This window comes from Cupressus sempervirens, chromosome 2, assembly GCF_028749045.1.
Source record: "Cupressus sempervirens isolate cs-2001-9-10 chromosome 2, ASM2874904v1, whole genome shotgun sequence".
NCBI classification, from domain to species: Eukaryota; Viridiplantae; Streptophyta; class Pinopsida; order Cupressales; family Cupressaceae; genus Cupressus; species Cupressus sempervirens.
This window is the reverse complement of record NC_143119.1, coordinates 40502911-40524608: the sequence shown is the minus strand read 5'-3', so window position 1 is coordinate 40524608 and position 21698 is coordinate 40502911.

The window sequence follows — 21698 nt, the reverse complement described above, 5'->3', positions numbered from 1 at the left end:
CACTGGGGAAATCTAGGGCGCAAGTTAATCCTTTTCTTTCTATGATCTTATATTCCTCCTTCAATATTATATTTTCACATAATTTTCCATATAGTTCTCTGATCTGCATATCAACTATGCTACCCACCTTACATGTGTAACAACAGCTTACATCTTGAATCATTATAACTTGTGCCAGTATCATTGATAGCACACTAGATGGGTCTTTCTTGTATGCAATGTTAGGAATTTCTCTAAAGTTTGGTTGTCTTATATCATCACTAATTAATTGAACATTTAAAACTTCCTTTCCTTCTTTAACCTTAGCAGCAGAAGAACTAGATGCTATATTGATTACCTAGGGTTTGCAAAAAACTTAATAGCATAGCTTGGCACACGATAAATACCTTCACAAATTTGATGAATTCTATCAAACAATGGTTGAATCTAGTCTACAAAATCTTGAAACAATCTCTTCAATTCACCTTAATCTCTTCATGCTTTCTCCAAATTTGAATGATGTCAAATGAATCAAAAATTGAAAATATAGCCCTTAAAATTTTGCAATTAATGCTCAGTTCTTACATGATTGTATGCTCGTCTACAATACCAATTCTATCTCACTTGGCTTCCATGAAATTCCTTCTACACTTGACAACCACTATGAGCTTAGCCAACACTATGACTTATGATAGCTCGACATCAACTAGATTTCACTCGACAATTTAAGTGAAACTTTTCATGCTTGGCAGCAATATGAAAACTGACAAAACTTAAAGATTTCTTCTAGGTTCTAAACAACACTTTGCATATTTCTTCATGCACATTTAATCTTTTCACAACTAAATCCTTGGAACTGATGTATGGTATATCATCTAAGTATGAGCCCCACACATACCTCTTGATTACTTAATTAGGGATGGTGTGATCACCTCACCTATTGGGTGAAGTGATCCCATTTGAACTTGATGTACTACAATCTTCATTCTTCTTCCATGTTTTGTTCATGTGCACTCTGACTTCTTCAACATCAATATTTCCTTTTCCTTTATTGAATTCATTGTTTGGTACCTTTGACTTTGTTGGAAAATGTCTTCTTATGTGACCAGTCTTTAAGAAATTAAACATGTAGTATGACTTAACCATCTACTATAATCACTTCTAAAATGTATTCTTATGAAACTCTCAAGAACATGTCCATACTCTAGATAGTAGTGACAACTATACCTAGTATTATAATCCCAATTATAAGAGTTACCATTGTGTTTTACCTTTGTCTGCTTGTTTGATGACCAATTGGGCTTGGATCTACACTCATATGCTTTATGTTTGTACTTCTGATAGTTATAGAAGTATCATTTAAATTTTTGTGTGCTCATGGTCTTGGTTTTCCATTCATGTGCCTAATGTCCTTGCTTGTTGTACTTCTGATAGTGACCCATGAAATTTTTCTTAGGATTTTGATCTGTAGTCTTCCTCCTACATACATTAGTAGTATGTCCTAATTTTATACAACTATGACAAGTAGGTTTGGAGTTCTTACGATTGTTTCTCCTTTTTTCACCACTTTTGGATAATTCTCCCTCTTTAGTACTAGTGTAACCCAATCTAGTAGTATCACTATTGGATGTAGGAGATCTCATTAATTACTCAAAATACTTGATGGCTTCACTTGGTCTGTACAAACTTTTACAAACTCTTTTTCTCTTTTAAGATCATTTCTTTGTTTTTGATTATTCAACTTTAGTGTTGTGATCTCAATATATTTTTCATTCAATTCATGATTGGAAATCATCATTTGATTCAATGTTTCCAATTGCATGTGACCAATCCTATTCACCTCTAATGTCTTCTCTTCTAGTTTTTTGGTTAGTATCCTTTTGTCATCTTCAATTATGACTTTGTCTTCTTTGGCTTTCTTTTTTTGCTCGGCCACCTCACATAGAAATATTGATTGGACTTCTTGTTCTATCTTTGGATTTATGACCTCTTTAGTTAGGGCTCTATTCTTTTCCATCAGATTTTCAACTTCTACATCAAAGTCACTTGTCTTTCCATCTACAAATAATTCAATAGTGTCTTCCTCTTGTTATTGTGTTTCATTCTCTTCAATAGCTATCTCTTTCCTTCTCTTCAATGGTTACATCAACTCATCTCTTACTTCATTCAATTGATGTAGGGAAAGCTAGATTTCAATCTTCTTATTCTCAATAGTCTTTCCCAACTTGTAGACTTCCATCTTCAAGATCTTTCCTCAAATCTGCAAAGCTTTCCTTTCTAGAGAACCAATGCTCTGATACCAATTGTTGAAAATACAATAGGGAAAATAAACTCTAAGGGGGGGGGGGGGGGATGAATTAGTCCTTCAAAAATTCAACCAAAAATTCATTCACCACACATCCATCTTACAATTTTCATATAAACTGAAACATAAAATTAAGCATTTACATCCATAGCATGAAAAAAAATAAACAATCAGACATATGACATAAGATATGACTACCCAGAAACCCTCTGATGAGAAGGTAAAACTAGGATGGAGATGACACCCACAAATCTTTACTATTGCAGTTGTAAAGTGTATCTAATGAAGGTTACAATCTTTGATCATGAAACATGATCTACCCTATGGAAGGTTTTCCTTGTTAAAGGCTTACACAATTATTAGATCTTACCCTATTAAAGGATTTCAACACCCGTTAGAAGTGTGTTTGGTTAATGTACTTCAACCTACAATGAATTAAGCACCTTGTTAAAGGATTTACAACAACTTGTTAAGACTACTCTATTAAGAGATTTAACTAATTCATCTGTTAGAATGTCTCAACAATGATCCTATGGTTAGTACTCTATTGTTGGATAATAGATCACCTCTTTACATGTATCCTTGATCCTCCTGTGATCAAATGTATCTCTTATGTCCTCTAATTACTTTCCTCTATTCTCCTCTAACTGATTCTACAATATAACTCTCATTCATAACTCCTTAGCCACCATAAATACTTTTTTGGCATGCATACTTCTTGTTAGGATTAACCTTAGATAAAAATAAAAATTACATGCAAATATAACCAATACCGAAAAAAGTAGATCACATAAAAGAGAACACAAGACACCAATATTTAGCGTGGTCCACCTAATCCCTAGGCTATGTCCACAAACAAAAAATCCAATATTATTATTATATTGTGATTACAATCTATAATCTCTTATAGGTCAATACCACCATAAGAAGCTACAATATCACCATTACATTATGAAATCACTAACCCTATGCCTTTTTTTATACAAGCTTTTGTCACTTACAAAATTAGGGCTAGGATAAGTCATCCAATAGGAAAAATAGCATCTGACACTTTTTACAATATAAGGGCATTTTTTGCTTTGGGGGTGCTGCCCCTAAAAACCCCCATGGGGGCATTTCCCCTCAACCTCATGCTTTACTACAACAAGGAGCGTACCTAGGGCATTGCCCCAAGACATTATAGGGGCACTAGCCCTTGACCTCATCTTTGGGATGCTACCCCCAAACCCCCATAGAAATAATATGGAGAGAAAAAGGAATCAAATAAACCTTCAAATCTGATTAGGCTCCACATCACAACAATCTCCCACTTGGAGACTAATCAGACTCCACAACAATAACCTCCCACTTGGAGATTGATCATAACACTACTAAACCTATAGCTCCCACTGGAATATATCAAACCACTCTAGACTTTGTTATTCTTTATTTTTTAGTCTAAAAGACAAATCAAAGCTAAAAAGGAATTTAGCTTCTCTCTTGTCACTACCTTTATAAATATATCCATTGGATTTTCATCTGTATGTATCTTGTCTTGCTTTAACTATCCATCATCCAAAACTAACCAAATAAAATGGTATCACAATTATATGTATTTTGTCTTTGAATCCAAAGATGAATTCTTTGCACGATGAATGGCGCTTTAGCTATCTATGAACAAATAATTATCCCTCTGTGGGTGTCCCAATTCTTCCATGAAGAACTAAAGCCATATCATCCCCTTGGCTACCTTGTAGTAGCAACATACTCTACCTTTTTAGTGGATAAAGTATTAACCTTCTACAATTGAGAAACATAGCCTATTGTTGCCCCACCAACAATAAATACATAACATGTAGTACTTCACCTAGTACCAATATTCCCTGCCAAATATGAGTCAACATAGCCCTGTAAATTAGTAGTGAAGCCTCCAAAATGTAGATAGTTAGTAGATGTTCCTCTCAAATATCTAAGAATCCATTTAACTACATTCCAATGCTCAATTCTTGGATGACTCATATACCTGCTAACGACTCCCACTACATGTGTGATATCAGGCCTAGTACATACCATAGCATACAGCAAGCTTCCTATAGCTGAAGCATAAGGTACTTTGAAATATAGGAGAAGTAACTGAGAGGGGAAGGGTGAATCAATTACCACTAAAATAAATCCCAGATCCTTTAGGTGTTAGAACAAATCATACTCTGCGAATACTCAACTCTGCTAAAATTTGGCACACATGCAGACAAAATGTAGTAACTTTGTAAACACTAAAATATCTCGATAAATTCTTAACATGAAAATATTAAGATATTATCTGTGATTAATATTACTTTAACTTAGTTGCAAACACATAAGAGAAATAACATGAACACATTTGACACCAAGAATTAGCATGGAAATTCAATTTGGGAAAACCCACCAATTACAACTAATTACTAATTTTCAATCTTTTGAAGTGATCCATATTAAGAGCCAACCTTGTTAAAGGTTAAAAACACACTATTAGGTGTGACCCTATTAAAGGATTTAATCACCCTGTTAAGAGTGGCCTTGTTAGAGGTCTTTAGAAAATTCAATAGAAATTCTACCTTGTTAAAGGATTTACAAATAGTTGTTAGGCTAACTTTGTTAAGAGATTTAGATCATTGTTATAATGGTTAGAGAGTAAAAATGAGATGACTTGATTGCTGATGCAATTGAATTGTTGATTACAGATCTCAATTTTGGCTTGTATACTTGATCCTTCCTGATTGAATGAATCTTTGCATCTCAACAAGGATATTATGCTTATCCTTCCAATTCGCTTCCTCTTAGCATCATCAAATCTTCAATTATGTTCCTCTCATACTTCTAATCCTCAACTTGACCTTATATTTATATCTTACATAATGTCAAGTCATCTTGAATATAACTTAGAATAATTAATATTCGTCTTCTCAGTCGGCTAGAACCAATAGACAATTCAATTGAACTTAATATGCCAAAATAAGAAAATCCTTTGTTAGCCGACCCTAGTTAGTAGCTACTAACTCAAAGTGATTTTCTTATGTTAACCAAGTCAACTCAGTTAACACTGCATATAAACAAAATTCCTTTGGTATCTGAGTTAGCTCAGTTAACACTAGTTCCATCCAACATTTCTTTTATTAACTAAGTGAGCTCAGTTAACACTCAACTTTTGCAAACTTTCCTTTTTCGCCCAAGTGAACTTGGTAGACAGTGTCTTCTAAATTAGGAAAACTCTGGAATGCTCAGAAAACATAGAAAATTGTCTTCAATGCCCGAGTAAGCTCAACATACACTGATTGACAATGATATGAATTTTTTTGTAACATCAAAGATAATACATTATTAATCAATTGTTTCCAACACTTATCCTCCTCTTCTTTTGTCTTTGGACATCTCCTTAGTCAACTTCAAATAACCAAGTAAAGGTGTGCAAACAACTTTAGCATTCTCCATAGAGAAATGTTGCAACGCCTTCACAATATAATTAGCCTAAGATAATGTCAATTTCTTGTTCTTCCTATCTCTATAAATCTTCATACCAAGGATTTGTTTTGCTACCCCAAATCCTTCATAGCAAATGAACATGCTAACTATTCTTTTAACCCCTTTAATGTTATCCATGTTAGACCCAGCTACAAGCATATAATCAATATATAAATAGAAAATAATGTAGTTATTATCATCCAACCTCTTAAAATAAAAACAATGATCTGAGTGACACTTGCTATATCCATGCTAATGTATAAACTTGTCAAATTTTAGATACCATTTTTTAGGTGCTCACTTCAAGCCATATAAACTTTTTTTCAATCTACACACTAAGTTCTCCTTACCTTTGACTTCAAATCCCTATAGCTATGCCATATATATCTCTTCATCCAAATCACAATGAAGAAAGGTTATTTTTGTCGGATACAATTGATTAATTGTGTGTTGTCTTTGATGTTACACAAATGTCATATCATTATCAGTCAGTACATGGTAAGCTCACTCAAGTAGTAAAGACAATTTTCTATGTCTACCAAGCATTCCTGAGATTGCCTAGTTTAGAAGGTAGTGTCTACCAAGTTCACTTAGGCATTGAAGGAAAGTATGCAGAAAGTGAGTGTTAACTGAGCTCACTTGGTTAATGAAGAAAAGTTGGATGGAACCAGTGCTAACCAAGCTCACTCAATTGCCAAAGAATTTTTGTGAGTTTTTAGTTTTGACAAAGCTTCTGTTGGTTAACAAAAGAAATCATTTTTGAGTTATTTTCTACCAAATTGGGTCAACTAATGAAGGATTTTCTTATTTTGGCATAGTAAGCTTAATTGTTTTATCTATTGATTCTAGCAGATTGAGGTGATGAATATTAATTATTCTAAGTTGTATTTGAGCTAACTTGGCAAAGTGGAAGATATAAGTATAAGGTCAAGTTGTGGTTTCAATGTGGTAGGTGTAATGCATGAAGATGTTATTGAAGATTTAATGATGAGAAGATGAAGTGAATTTGAAAGATAAGAAAAATATCCTTGTGAAGTAGAAAAGCTATATTCGGTTAGGAAGGATCAAGTACAAGCTAGAATAGAGATATATAATTAAAAAATTAGTTGCATTCAAATTAGGTCATCTCATTGTTACTCTCTAACCATTGTAGCAGTGATCTAAATCTCCTAACAAAGTTGGCTTATCAACTATTTACAAATCCTCTAGCAAGGTGGCAGTTATATTGAATTGTTTAATGACCTCTAACAAGGGCACTCCTAAAAAGGTGACTAAATCCTTTGATAGGATTACACCTAATAGTTTTTTTTGTAACCTTTAACAAGGTCGGATCCTAACAAGGCTCATTTCTAAAGAGTGAAAATAGTAACTAGTTATAATTGGTGGTTTTTCCCAAATTAGATTTCCATGTTAAATCCTGGTGTCAAATGTGTTCAAGCTATTTTATTTTATGTGTTTGAAACTAAGTTAAAATAATGGTAATCATAGATAACATCTAAATTTTATATGTCAAGCATTTACTAAGTTACAACATTATGTATGTGTTTGTTGAGCTTCAACAATATTCAATTTTTAGTTTGCATTTTTTATAGACATCTAAGGGATCTAAGATTTATTTTAGTAGTAACTGATTAACCCCTCCTCTCTTATTTACTCCTCTCATATTTCTAACAATTGGTATCATAGCTTTTGGTGCTTGTAGAGAAGGTTTCAAGGACCTAAGCTAAAGATCAGGATGTCTTACAGAAGAGAAATCCTAATTTTGTAGCATGGCAAGGACTTATGAGGTTACACTTGGCTACCATCAGTGACTTAGGATGCAAGTATCCTAATATTGAACACAAGACTTCCACTAGAACATTATTTGTTGAAGATATTTTTGAAAAGAAGAATCATAACATCATGATAATTGATATTGCATCTACTCTTAGTTATTTTGAATTTGATGAAATCAAAATTTCCAAGATAGCTTATGAGATGTGAATCAAACTAAAAGATATATATGGAGGTGATAAAAATGTAAGAAGAGCTAAGGTTGAATGTTTTAGAGGTCATTTTGATTAGATGAGCATGAGAGAAGATGAGAACATTTCCAAATATGTGGAAAGGATCAAAGCAAGTGTAAGTGCAAGCAAAGCATCTGAAGGAGACATTGAAGAGAAAACAATTGTAAGCAAGGTACTTAGAACTCTTCATTCTATTTATGCAATTATAGTATCAATTATTCAAGAAATGAGATGTGATCCAAATAATAAAATATCTTTAGATGCTCTAGTTGGAAGATTGATATCTTTTGCGTTAGATAATTTTGATAACTATGTTCCTAGTTCAAAGGTTATTCAATCTACTTTTAAAGCTAAACTCTCACTCAAAGAAAAGGGAGAAATCAAAATCTAGTCAATCAAGAAGTGAAGAAGAAGGATCATCAGAAGAAAATTTAGACAGTGATCTTGAAGTTGTTAAAGCCCTACTTGTAAGGAAGTATTCCAAAGGTAGAGGAAAGTATAAAGGTAAAGTTTCTTTGATCTACTTTTCCTGTGAAGAAGTTGGTCACATTGCTTCTAGGTGTCCAAATAAGGAAATCAAAGATAAAAAGAAAATAAATAAGCACAAAGGAAAGAAGGATTCCAAAAACTACAAGAACTACATGGAAAAAGGTAAGAAATCTTGCTTAATAGGTAAAGATTCTGATAATAGTGAAGATGAAATGGTACATATTGTTGTGAAAGATGAATCTGATGATGAAGGAGATAAGATGGTACTTATCTCTCATGTTAGAAAAAATGATATATGGATTACTGATAGTGGTTTTTCACATCATATGACTAGAGACAAAACAAAATTTGAGCACATGGAATACTATGAAGGAGGTAGTGTGAGATTTGGAAACAATTAACCTTGTAACATTAAAAAAAAATGATGTATTTTATTGACTAAAAAACTTGTATGTGACAATGCTTACTGGGTTGAAGGACTAAAGAATAATCTACTAAGTGTGGCATAATTGAACAACATTGGATTCAAAGTAGAATTCATGAATGGATAGGCCAAACCACTAGATGGAAAAGGAAATCTAGTTGGATCTGGCAAACAAATAAAAGGTAATCTATTTTATCTTGATATCAGTGATTGTTCATGTTTTATTGCTCAACTAGAGAAAAGTTGGTGATGGTACAAAAAGTTGTCATATAAACTTTGATAATTTGATTAACATAAGAAAACATAAAAGGGTAAGAGGTATTCCTAGTTTGGAGAAACCTTACATGGGTTTATGCAAGAATTGCCAAATTGGTAAGATGGGAAAGACTAGTTTCAAAAGCAAAAACTATCAGTCAGAAGAAGTCATAGAAATTTTTCAAATAGACTTATGTGGACCTATTGGAATAGAAAGCTATAGTGGAGAATTTTTTTCATTCTTTTTGTTGATGACTATTATAGAATGATGATAGTAATGTACCTAAAAGAAAAATTAGAAGCCTTTCAAAAATTCAAGTGGTATCTAGCAAGAGTAGAAAAGGAAACTGGAAAGAGGTTGAAATTCTTAAGATCAAATAGAGGCAATAAATTCATCTCCAATGAATTCAATAATAATTGCATTGAAAGAGGAATCAAAAGACAAGTATCAACCCCTGGTACACCACAACATAATGGTATAGCTGAAAGAAGAAACAGATCCATCATGGATTGTGTGAGAACCCTAATGATTGAGAAGAAGGTTGCTCACAAATACTAGAAGGAAGTTATCAGTATTGTAGTTCGTACCTTGAACAGAGTATAGTTTAAGAAAGATTCAAACAAAAATCCTTATCAGCTATGGTATGACTAAAAACCTAATGTATGTTACTTGAAAGTATTAGGTAGAAAATGTTATATCTTAAAAGAATCTAGAAAAGAAAAATATTATGTAAAAGGTGATGAAGGCATATTTCTAAGTATTCTTGTAGAAGTAAAGCATACAAATGTTTGAACTTGTCTACTCATAAAATTATAGAAAGTGCACATGTTAGAATTGATGAGTTTGTAGAAAAGAGTGAAGGAGAAAGAAACAAGGAGCTAGAAGATTATAGAAGATTTTTTTACTATGAACTTGATACCCTACAAAATCTATCTGAAAGACATGAAGCTTCATCTCCTAAGTCCCCAAAATATTCAACAATTACCAAGTCGCAGTCAATGCAACCTGAATTATAGTTTGAAGGACCCAAGTCACAACTAGAAACTAATGAGCTAGTTCAAACTGATTTTGATGGACCCAAGTCACAAACAGAAGGACTCGAGCTTGAAAGTGAAATTCAAGATAAATATGGTCGAACTCATTCAAAGCCCAAAGAGCATATGTTAGCAAGATATGTCAGAAGGCATCATGCACCTAATCAGATCATTGGAGACAAATTTGATAGAACAATGGAAAGAAGCAAATTAAAAGGTACATGTTTACTTGCTAAATTTGAACCTAGAAGTGTTAAAGATGCTATAGATAATGAAAGTTGGATTGAAGCAATGAATGAAGAGATCGAGAAAATAGAAAAGAAAAAAACTTGGACTCTTGTTCCTAGACCCAAGGATAAAAATGTAATTGGTACAAAGTTGGTATTTAGAAATAAGTTGAATGAAGATGGAAAAGTTTCAAGAAACAAAGCAAGATTGGTGTGCAAAGGCTATTCTCAAGAAGAAGATATTAATTATGGTGAGACTTTTTCTCTTGTAGCAAGACTAGAAGGTGTTAGAACTTTACTAGCATATGCAGCACCTAGAGGATTTAAAGTATATCAAATCGATGTCAAATTTTCATTTTTAAATGGAATTCATGATGAATAAATCTACATTGAATTATTAGAAGGTTTTGTAGATCCTAGCAAAAGAGACATGGTTTGCAAGCTACACAAAGCATTGTATGGTCTCAAGCAAGCTCTCAGAGCTTGGTATGAAAGACTTCATAATTATTTGGTATAGATTGGCTTTCAAAGGACAAATGATAATAGTAGTCTATATATCAAGGAAGGACTAGACAAGAAGATTGTGTTGAGAGAAATATTTGTTGATGATACTCTATTTATAAGAAATGATGACTTGTGCAAAGCATTTTCAGAAGAAATGAGTAAAGAATTTGAAATATCTATGTTTGGTGAGATAAAATTCTTTGTTGGATTGTAGATATAGTAGAACAAAAATGGTATCTACATCATTCAATCAGCGTATATCAAGGAAATACTAAATTTTTTTGGAATGGAAGATTCAAGGCCAGTTGGAACCACTATGTCTACTAGACATAAGCTCTCCAAAAATGACGATTCCAAATACGTAGATCAGACCACATATAGATCAATGATTGGAAAATTGTAGTATGTAGTACACACAAGGGTTGATATTGCTCTAGCAGTTGGAATAGTGGCAAGATTCTCAAAAAATCCTAAGTAAAATTGTATGATGGCAATCAAATGAATCGTGATATATCTAAAAGGTGCTAAAGACTATGGTTTATGGTATAAATTTGGAAGAAATTTGGAGTTGAAAGTATTTGCTGGTGCTGATTGAGCAGGAAGTATTGATGACAGAAAAAGCACTAGTGGTGGAGCATTCTTTTTTGGTAAAATACTAGAGTCTTGGACAAGCAAGAAGAAAAATTGTACATCTCAATCCATAGCAGAGGTAGAATATGTGGCAGTAGTAGTTAATTTTTTTAACATTGTTTGGTTCAAATAATTGTTGGAAAGATGAAAATAGAGATCAAGGATCCAATAGTCATATACTATATTAACACTAGTGCAATCAACATATCGAAGAATCCAATGAAGCATACCAAAGCAAAGCACATTGCAATAAATATCACTTCTTAAGAGAATTAGTGCAAGAAAAAGAAGTTAGATTGGAATATGTTAATACAAAGGAATAGATTATAGACATATTTACCAAACCATTACCTAAGGATACATTTGTGTATCTAAGAGATAAGTTAGGGGTCATTCCCCTATCTGAAGTTCACTAAATGAAGCTTTGTGGTGCATCAACCAAAACCTATTGAAGATCAATCAATTGGTACAAAATCGGTATGGCATATTGTAGATGAATCAATACTTAAGGTACATTGGTATTAACACAATTGTTATCTTTGGCATGTGTTGTCAAAGAGGGAGAAGTTTATTGTCTTATCTTTGAGAAATCTTTGAACCAAAGAAAGAAAAATTTTCCAAAGAAGAAGAAGTTTTTTGAAAGTGGGAGAAAGTTCTAAATGAACTTGGTAGTAGTTGTTGTAGACAGAAAAAGAATCTTGCAAAAGGAAGAGTTCATACTGAGAGAGTGAGTTCTAAAAGAACCAATCCAAAATTTTATTTTTCTATGACATCTTGTGTTGCCATCAATGCCAAAGAGAGAGATTATTGGATACAATTGATTAATTGTATGTTGTTTTTAATGTTACACAAATGTCATATCATTATCAGTTAGTATATGCTGAGCTCACTCGAGTAGTAAAGACAATTTTCTATGTCTACCAAGCATTCCTAAGATTGCCTAGTTTAGAAGGAAATGTCTATCAAGTTCACTCAAGCATCAAAGAAAAGTATGTAGAAAGTGAGTGTTAACCGAGCTCACTCATTTAATGAAGGAAAGTTGGATGGAACTAGTGCTAACCAAGCTCACTTGGTTGCCAAAGGGATTTTGTGAGTTTGCAGTGTTAACCAAGCTTTTGTTGGTTAACAAAGGAAATCATTTTTGAGTTAGTTTCTACCGAGCCAAGTTGGCTAATGAAGGATTTTCATATTTTGGCATAGTAATCTTAATTGATTTATTTATTGATTCTAGCCAACTGAGGTGATGAATATTAATTATTCTAAGTTGTATTTGAGCTAACTTGACAAAGTGGAAGATATAAGTATAAGGTCAAGTTGTGATTTCAATGCGGTAGGTGTAATGCATGAAGATGTTATTGAAGATTTAATGATGAGAAGAGGAAGCAAATTTGAAGGATAATCAAAATATCCTTGTGAAGTAGAAAAGCTATATTTGGTTAGGAAGGATCAAGTACAAGCCATAATAGAGATCTGTAATTAGTAAATTAGTTAAATTCAAATTAGGTCATCTCATTATTACTCTCTAACCATTGTAGCAATGATCTAAATCTCCTAACAAAGTTGGCTTAACAACTATTTGCAAATCCTCTAATAAGGTGGCAATTTTTTTTGAATTGTCTAAAGACCTCTAACAAGGCCACTCCTAACAAGGTGATTAAATCCTTTAACAGGGTCGCACCTAACAGTGTGTTTTGTAACCTTTAATAGGGTTGGCTCCTAACATGGCTCACTTCAAAAGAGTGAAAATAGTAACTAGTTGCAACTTGTGATTTTTCCCAAATTGAGTTTTCATGTTAAATCCTAGTGTCAAATGTGTTCAAGCTATTTTTTTTATGTGTTTGAAACTAAGTTAAAGTAATGGTAATTATAGATAACATCAAAATTTTATATGTCAAGCATTTACCGAGTTATAGTATTATGTATGTGTTTACTAAGCCTTAGCAATATTCAGTTTTTAGTTTTCATTTTGTACTAATGTCTAAGAGATCTGGGATTTATTTTAGTAGTAATTGATTCACCCCCCACCCCCCCTTCTTAGTTACTCCTCTTAATTTTTCAATAGTTTTAACATCAAGCTGCTCCAAATACAAATCTTCACTAGCCACAATACTTAAAATAGTGTGAATAGAAGTCATTTTAACAAGAGGAGAGAATATCTCATCAAAATCAATGCCCTTTTCTATACAAATCCTTTTATTACTAACCTAGCTTTAAATATTTTCGTACCTCCCTCCTCTTCTTTTAACCTATAAACCCATTTATTCTATAAAGCCCTTTTACCTACAGGTAACTTGCATAAATCCCATATCTTATTTTTTAGCAAAGAGACTATTTCATCATTCATTGCAAACTCCCGCTAAATCTTTGTATCCACCTACATAGCTTCATCATAACATCTAGATTTATCAGCATCAGTAAGTAAAATAGAATACAAGGAAGGAGAAAATATTTTTGGAGGTCTACTTAGCCTTGTTGACTGTCTAACATTCATTGGGGTGTATGGTATTTGTTGTTGCACTTGTTGTAGATCATGAAGAATTGCTAGAACATTAGCTTTTGGAGTATCATCCAGCACTACATAATCATCTTCTTTCTTCTCATGTTATTGCAAAAGATCTTTGTACAACACTTTCTCATTGATTATGACATCCCTGCTTCTTACAATTTCATAATTTTCAAAATTCCAAAGCCTATAAACAAATTCACGAATGTCATATCCAACAAATACACATTTCTTTGACTTATCTTCTAACTTGGTTCTATTTTTAGAATCTATATGAGAAAATGCTTCACAATTGAAGGTTTTTAGAAAAGAATAACTCACCTTCTTACCAATACATGCTTTCTCTAGAATACCACAACCCAAAGGAGTCGAGGGACCTCTACTAATCAAATATACAATAGTATTAACAACCTTGGTCCACATGTTTAAGGGCAACCCTACATGCAACCTTATGCTTCTTGCATGCTCCATTATAGTTCTATTCATGCGTTCATCCACTCTATTTTCTTGTGGAGTCATTGGAATAGTTCTATATCTATGAATACCATTAGTGGAACAATAATTCTCAAATCCATGACTACAATACTCACCACCATTATCAAATTTGAGATATTTTAATTTCTTACTAATTTCATTTTCAACCAAACATTTCCATTTCTTAATACATCATATTTCTATCTATTGGCGTAAATAAGTATTTACTTATTTTTTTACTTAAGTTTTACTTAGGTTAATGCATTACTTAATTATTTTGCATTATTTTATTATTATTTTAAGTGAGACACTTAGGATTTTTTAAACTCTAATTGAGTTATGTAACTCTAATTATGCACATGGTGTCTACAACACAGGAGTATGCATCATTCACTAATTTGTCATGATGAAAACATAGTTATTCGTACTGCTTATTTAGCACATGTTGTCTACACCACTAATTTGCATGCTACACCATTGTAGGCTTATCCTCACATCATCACACTTAATCCTGTGCTTAATGAAGGATAACCCATATCTGGTGGACATGTGCTTGGTTGTATGACATATCATGATGCTAACTTCTATGCATTATAGAAGCTATCATGAGGCCTTTATATTTAGGCACTCCTGTTGTACTTTCAATCTGTTATTGAATGAATATCATCATTCTGATCATACTCTATCTATTTTGGTCTACTGTGTGCTTGTTTTGAGTTCTTTATTTCTTGGGTGAATTCTGGCCTAAGCCAAATTCTTACATGGTATCAGAGCTGAGGGAGATTCTCATGATGTAGCTATTCTAGACCATTCATGCTTAAGTACCTCGACATGATTCTAGAGGATCCACAAAAATTAGGAGCGTCTAGAGCCAGATCTGACCTCGTTGTTGTGTCCGAAGCATCGATTCGGTGAAGATCGACTATAAATTTTCCTATGCTAGGTGAAAGTTGATCGTGAGGCAAAAAAAATTTGCAAATCGCAACCTGGAGGCCTGATTTGCAATTGGGTATGATCATTTTATTTGATGTGATTATTTAATTTTATTTTTAGATCTGTTTCTCTATATTTTTTGAAATTATTTTTTGGATTAGCAGAGGTAGAAATAAAATAAAATAAAAATTAGCCGAACTGGGCAGTGACACCCCAGCTCGGCTCTATATTTGGTTTGGTGGAATTTTTTGAATTAATTTATTGCAGGGCTTATTTAATTAGCGAGCACAATACCTACAAAATTTGACCTTACTTTACTAAAGGAGAATTTCAAGAATACAACATGCATTAAATTCCATAGCAAGATCTAAGCCAACTAGCAGAAATTGACACCGAAAATTCGGCATTGTATCCCCTTCACAAATCGGTGGCACTTGATCCAGTGAGCTCACTTTGCATTTTGTAGTGAGTGCTACTATTTTTACAACGCAGCATACTCCACATCCTGCATCCTGCTCAATGTAGGATATTTCCCACTATTCCGGCAATTAGAATTTAAATCTGTGGCAAACTATTTTGGCTCACACTTTGTAGTTCCGGCAACAAATCTAAGGAATTTGGCGACCTCTACATAGAACAATGCCCAATACTCCCGCGCCATGTAGCGCTACATCCAAAATGCCCACCACATCTCACCCACATGGTATGATCTACACTACACACATGACATACTTTAATAAGCTCATCTCAGCCCCAGTCAGTGTACAATTTTTTGCCCTGTCAACTTTTCTGGATTGTCCATACAACATGTAATTTGTTGTGTCATCTGCATAGTCACCTGCGACAGTGTGGAGCCCATGTCTGCAACCTAATCAGCCTATACAGTTAGCACACATCATCGACCACGTCGAATTTATGTATGATCCATATAATTGTGATGTCATCAACATGTCATGTTGACATCACCGTAGCCTACAGGTCGCTAACATCATCAAGTTAGTAGCCTAAATTTGATGAACTTCTGACCATCATTCTAGGGAAAATTACAACTGTTGTAGCAATTGTATGACCATGAAATTTAACCCCATGATTCGCTGATGCAACCCCTCTCTAGATTGATTTTAGTTTTTGCAGTTTGACTTCAGGAGGCTATAACTCGCACATCTGGACTCCAAAACAGGTGTAATTTTTTTTATTTTGGGTTAAATTTTCTTAATTTTTTAGTGGTGAGGCTATTCTCTGGTTTTGGTGCACGGATTATTCAGAAATTGCATTTTTTGGTGACTGTACTTTGATAATATTGCATTTTGCAACTTCAAATGCCCCGTATGAGCACATCTGGAGTTGAAAATAGGTTCCATTTTTTTTGAAAGTGCGTTATTTTTTGTCTACTTTCTAGATCTGGCATTAGATTGTAGGGTTTTGTGGACAAAATTTTCGCTTTCAGCAATAAGGCCTTTCTTTGCTTTGTAATGCTTAGAATTGTAGCACATTGTAAAGTTTCAAATTTGTACTCCATTAAGAAGTTGTAACAAGCAAAATCAGAAGTCCACAAAGGCCACAATTGGCAAGTGGCCCATTGTAATTTCACTACTGATAAAGTGCCCAAAGCATCTATTTTGGGGGGGTTTCTTGATTTAGTGAAAGGGGGGGTGTTCTTGGTGTTGTGTTCTCTCTATTCTGCACTTTTCTTTCATTTTTTGCATTATGGGAAACTTTAAGTTTCCTAAATTAACTCCTCATAACTATGCTTCGTGATCAATCAAAATGTTGTATCACTTAATGCATAATGGAGTTTCACAATATGTAGATGGTACTCTACCTAAACCAACAGGTGATAATGTATCAACAAGTGAAATTTTAGATTGGGTAGCCATGGATAGAAAAGCCCTAGGTGATATATGTTTGGGGGTAGATGATAAGATCATGTATCAAATCAAGAAATGTATTACATCCAAGGAAGCTTGGGATACGCTCGAAAGCCTTTATGGTAAAGTGTCTGAAGAGGATGTGTTCAAAATTGAAGATGAGCTTGTATCCTTAGATCCTAAGTCATATGACTCAATACAGGATTTCATCATTAAGGTGAATGAATTAAGGACAAAGCTTACTAATTGTGGGACTTCTATCAAAGATGACAGACTGATCTATCTCATACATAACAAGCTGCCATCAGAATATTCCACATTTGTATCTTCTTTTAACACCTCAAAGACTACCTTAGGGTCTGCCTACAAGAAAGTCACTTTTGATGAATATGCTAAACTGTTGGATGATGAAGAAAAGAAGTTGAAATCAATGGGGATTCTCAAAACACCTCTGTCCAAAGCATTGGTCGCCAATGAGGGTTCTCAAAATTCAGCTAGACAGTCTTCAAGTAAAGGAAAGAGTAAGAAGAAGTGGAAGAAGGATAAATCTGAGGATGTAGAAAAGACAACACCACAATCCAATCAACAAGGCAACTCCTTGAATTCCAACAAGAAAGGGGACAACAACAAGGAGAAGAAGAAGTGTGCTTATTGCAAGAAATCAGGTCATGAAGAGCATGAGTGTTATCTTAAAAAGATTGATGAGTTGACCAACATCATGAAGAAACATAATGTTCCATTGCCTAATGCTTATAAGGATAAAGCATTGTCTTCAGATTCTAAGGGCATAGGGCAAGCATTCATGGAAAATGAAAACTCTTCAAAGGAAGGGATATTTGATTCAGGTGTCTCATATCATATGGGTTCTTCAAAGGAGGATTTTTCTTCAATGAAGTAGTCCAAGGTACCATACATCTTCATGGGGAATGATAGCAAAATGGAAGTTGAAGGAAAAGGAAATGTAGAAATAGAAAATGGAGAGTTTCAAGAGGTTCTCTATGTTCCAAACCTAAGTTCAAATCTCCTCTCAATTTACCAAATCACTCACCTCGGAGATGGACATAGAGTTGAGTTCCTTCCAGACTCAATAAAAGTGCACAATCTCAAAGATAATTCCTTGGTTGCAGTGGGGAAAGTGAATGATCACAAGAGGTTGTACTCTTTGTCTCATTTTGTACCCAAGTCTCCTTCAAAGGCCTTGTTATCTAAATCGAATTCAAACATGCAATTATGGCATGAGCGGTATGGTCATCTTGACTATCACTATCTTCGGCAACTTTGCACATACCAAATGGTGAAAGGTCTACCTCAAATCAACTTTTCTAAGGGTGAATGTTCAACAGATTTAGTGGATATGCATCCAGAGGAGAAGTTACAAAGAGGGAAGTCTTCAAGAGCAAGAAGTGTTCTTCACATGGTTCACATGGTATTAGCAGGTCCTTTTGCATTCAACCAGGGTCGCTACATACTTACTAGAGTTGATGACTTTTCAAAGTTCACTTGGGTCTAATTTCAACATAACAAGAATGAAGTGTTGGACAAGTTTCTAGACTTCAAGGCTCATGTAGAACGAAAATCTAGGAAAGCCATCAAAGTACTTTGAATGGACAATGGAAACATGGATGTGAACAGAAGACTTAAGGACTTTTGCAAACATGAGGGCATTAACTTTAGACTCCTCTAGCATTCATTCCACATAAGATAAATATTGCAGCTCTGAGGATTAGAACTCTCAAATCTATGGCAAGTTGCATGATTCATTCCAAGTCTCTAGATCCATCATTAGAAGTTGAAGCAATATCAAGTGCCACTCACATTCTTAATTGTTCTCCTCATCCAGCCTTAGATGGAAAAAATTCTAGATCCTAAGACACATCAGATCTTTGTGGAGAAGGATGTATACTTTGAGGAAAGTTCTCTCCCAGCTTGTCCTCTACTCCTCTTTGCACATCATACAGTGTGGAAACTTATATTGATTTCAGCAATAGTGCTTCAACAAATTCAGACATGTGGAGTTCTATTGACAATTGTAGTGAGAGGTCACTTCATCAGTTTAGTCCGCATGCATACATTGCCACAGTGATAGGTCCAGCACAACAGGGTACATCCAATCTTCTAGATACAGGTTTAGTGACAAATTTGGGGGATAGTATTCATGATCTACCTCTTCTTCTTGATGTAGAAATAACTTCTTTAGTTGTTACAAGGGTTCCATCAGATCCTCTTGTTCATTCTCTACATGATCGATCCTCATAGGTTGAAGTGATTGTGGATACTTATGATCAACAATTGTAGCAGGGTTCTTCATCAGTTGCAAAGATAGACAGTTCTTTGGGATAAGTTCTTTAGCCAGTTGAGTAGGTTTTAGAGACATCAATTATTCATGGGATTCTTTCCACACATAGTGGAAGCATCTCATTTTCACTCTTGGCATTATTTCTTCCTAGGGGAGGAACACCATTCTGCAGTCTTGGATCAACTTCTTCATCGGAGCAGTCACTGTTTGGCATTCTTCTTTAGGGGGGGAGCCCATCCTGTCTCTCTACCTCTTCTCATAATTCTCTTATGTATATACTAGATGTATGTCATAATGGAGGGGTCTTGATTACTCCATCCATCAATGCATCCCTTTTATCTCTCTTTTTGGGGGAGGGATTTTTCCATGAGGTTTTCCCTCTTTTTCTGCTTTATGGGAGATTGCATATCATTATGTACATGGGTACCTAACATGGCCTAGTAGCTGGGACCCATATTGCATTGAATCCTAGATTTTGTAAGCTTAAGGGCATTCCCTTAAGTTGCACTTATGGGGGGGTGTTGGTGTAAATAAGTATTTACTTATTACACTTAATTTTACTTAGGTTAATGCATTATTTAATTATTATTTTAGGTGAGACACTTAGGAGTTTGTGAATTCTCATTGAGTTATGCAACTCTAATTATGCACATGGTGTCTACAAAACATGAGTATGCATCATTCATTGAGTTATCATCATGACAACATAGTTATTTGCACTCCTTATTTAGCACATGTTGTCTACACCATTGATTTGCATGCTACACCATTGTAGGCTTATCCTCACATCATCGCACTTAATCCCGTGCTTAATGGAGGATAACCCATTTTTGGTGGACATGTGCCTAGTTGTATGACATATCATGATGCTAACTTCTATGCATTCTAGAAGCTCTCCTGAGGCATTTATATTCAGGCACTCCTAGTGTACTCTCAATCTATTATTGAATGAATATCATCATTCTGATCATACTCTGTCTATTTTGGTCTACTGTGTGCTTGTGTTTAGTTCTTTAGTTCTTGGGTGAATTCTAGCCTAAGCCAAATTCTTACACTATCTAGGGAGATAAACCCATACTTTTTTAGTTGCATCATCAATAAATGTAATGTAATAATGAGAGCCACTAAAGGAAGATACCTAAGCTAGTCCCTATATATCTATATGCACAAGCTTTAATCTCTCACTTTTCTTTTCCTTTCTAATCTTTACAAAATTTACTCTCTTTTGTTTTCCATACACACAAATTTTAAAAAAATCCATATTAACACATTTCAAACCTGGTAAAACTTGCTTTGAATGAAGGAATTTCATACCTTTCTCACTCATGTGCCCAAGTCCATTGTGCCATAGTGTTGTATTGGAATCTACAACAACTATTTGTTCTCCCTACTCAACTGCATCAATTGTTCCTGAACATTCATCTTTCTCTAAAACAATCAAAGTAGAAGGAACAATATGAATTGTACAAAGATATAAGGTGCCTACTTTCACACCTTTTGCTACTACAGTAGAACTTTTTAAAACCTTCCAATTTTTATCATTAAAATTAACTATACAACCCTCATCACCAAGTTCTCCTACTAAAATTAAATTCCTACTTAGCCTTGGAACATGTCTTACCTTACGAAGTAGCCAATAATTCCCATTCTGCAACTTAATCTTAACTTTTCCCTTCCCAAAAATCTGATAGGGTTCATTATCCCCCAAATAAACAAGCCCAAAACCCCCTTGGATATAATCAATAAAATAACCTCTATGAAGTGTAGCATGAAATGAAGCACCATAATCTAAAACCCATGAATCATCAATACTTTCTAAAGAAAGAAGCAAAGCATCCTCTTCAGATTTAATACTAACCACATTTGTCTCCTTATTCCCTTTTGGTTTATCTCTTTTTCTTTTTTTTTGAGTCCAACAATCCTTCTTCTTATGCCCCAGTTCATCACAATACGAGCAATCTCTCTATCCTCTGGATTGAGACTTCCGTTGGAATTAAAGGTAGAGTAACTGAGAGGGGGGGTGAATTAGTTACTTACAAAAATTAATATGTAGATCCCTTAGATGTCTTAAAGATCTAGTTACTGCTGATACTTGGTAAACATAACAAAAAATGTTGTAACTCAGTAAATTAAACTGTTACTTATCTTCAAGCAAACATGCATGCAATTGAAAACAAGATGAACACAAGAGACACCAGATTTAACATGGAAACCCAATATGGAAAAAAACACCAAGTAACTAGTCACCAATTTTTCACTCTTCTAAAGTGAGCCTTGTTAGGAGCCAACCCTA